Here is a 1,270-nt window from a genome sequence, read left to right on the forward strand (position 1 = left end):
TCTCCATCCTGTTCCTTGTCCCCTGCCTCCACGTGTATTTAGATTACTTTAGATTACTTACAGCGTGGAAACAGGCCCTTCGGCCCAACAGGTCCACACCGACCCTTCGAAGCGCAACCCACCCAGACCCCCTACATTTTACCCCTTCACCTTACACTACGGGCAATTTAGCATGGCCAATTCACCTAACCTGCACATTTTTGGATTGTGGGAGGAAACCGGAGCACCCGGAGGAAACTCACACAGACACCCATGCAGAATTCTTTCAATAAAGAACTTGTTAATCCTCATGTACCCAGCTCCCATATATTAGCCCAGTCAATAACACCCCACACAGAGAGAGCTACAAACCGTCATCTCGTCCTGAAGCGATCACTTTGGTTTTCCTTTCACTGCTTTCTTTTGAATCTGAAATGGAAACGGGTTTTTGATGATCAAATGGAAAATGAGTGTGAAATGTTCACAATTGAAAAGTGTGTCCCTGTCACATGTTGCTTTTTGCTCACACTCACACATTGCAGCAGCCACTGGATGGCTCAGCTCACCATGTGCCACATTCCCATCACTGGGAAACTGCACGTTGATCCCCAGCGTCTCCAGTGTGAGTGTGAGTCTCACTTCCTGTTCGGGACAGAGACTGTCCTGAACCCACATTCCCTGGTCTCCTGGATGTTCCGATACAGGAACAGTGAGCTGAGTACGGACTCTGGGCACTAAGTTATGGATTTCCACCCAAGGCAAATGAATCCAAATAGCTTCCCAGAATCATTAGTGCAATCATCACAAGATAATTCAGCAGTGATTGTTAGAAACAGGGACAGATTAAAATAGAAATATCAATACCTTGAGCCTCTGAGTGACTTGTTCTTTGTGCAGAATCTGGAATAGAAAAAAACAGATTTTCAGTTTCCCAATCTCAGTACAGCCTCTGTGTTCCATTGTCAGAACAGTTTTAAAACTGTCCCTCCTGTTTTAATGATATTTAAATCTGTAATGGTGATGTGTTGTTGAAAGATGGGGATAAATACCTTTAGTATCAGGTGCACTCTCATTCTCCGCTGAGTCTGAAACAGAGGGAACAGGATTTCAGCTTCCAGAGCACAATCTCTGATATCCAAATGGTTTGCAATGATCCCCCTCCCACTGTAAACCCTCCCCCCTCACTCAGCACTTGGGCAGGGGACACCATCAGAATCGAGCTTTAGTTGGAAATGCACACAGTATTTCGAGGCGAGCAGCAGGCCTTTCAATCCAATACTGTCTGCTGGGA

At 45.7% G+C, this 1,270-nt stretch overlaps 1 long non-coding RNA gene across 1 annotated transcript in view; it reads right to left on the reverse strand.

Moving 5' to 3' along the window:
• The window catches only part of LOC122545710, a 2,289-nt gene extending 1,201 nt beyond the window's left edge, over window positions 1-1,088 (reverse strand). Inside the window, exons 1-3 of the long non-coding RNA XR_006310582.1 lie at window positions 1,029-1,088; window positions 844-879; window positions 352-408 (exon numbers count right to left, since the gene is read on the reverse strand). This is a non-coding gene — a long non-coding RNA (uncharacterized LOC122545710). The remainder of the gene's footprint in view (window positions 1-351; window positions 409-843; window positions 880-1,028) is intronic.
• Window positions 1,089-1,270: the final 182 nt, after the last annotated feature.

This window comes from Chiloscyllium plagiosum, unplaced genomic scaffold, assembly GCF_004010195.1.
Source record: "Chiloscyllium plagiosum isolate BGI_BamShark_2017 unplaced genomic scaffold, ASM401019v2 scaf_21317, whole genome shotgun sequence".
Classification (NCBI taxonomy): Eukaryota; Metazoa; Chordata; class Chondrichthyes; order Orectolobiformes; family Hemiscylliidae; genus Chiloscyllium; species Chiloscyllium plagiosum.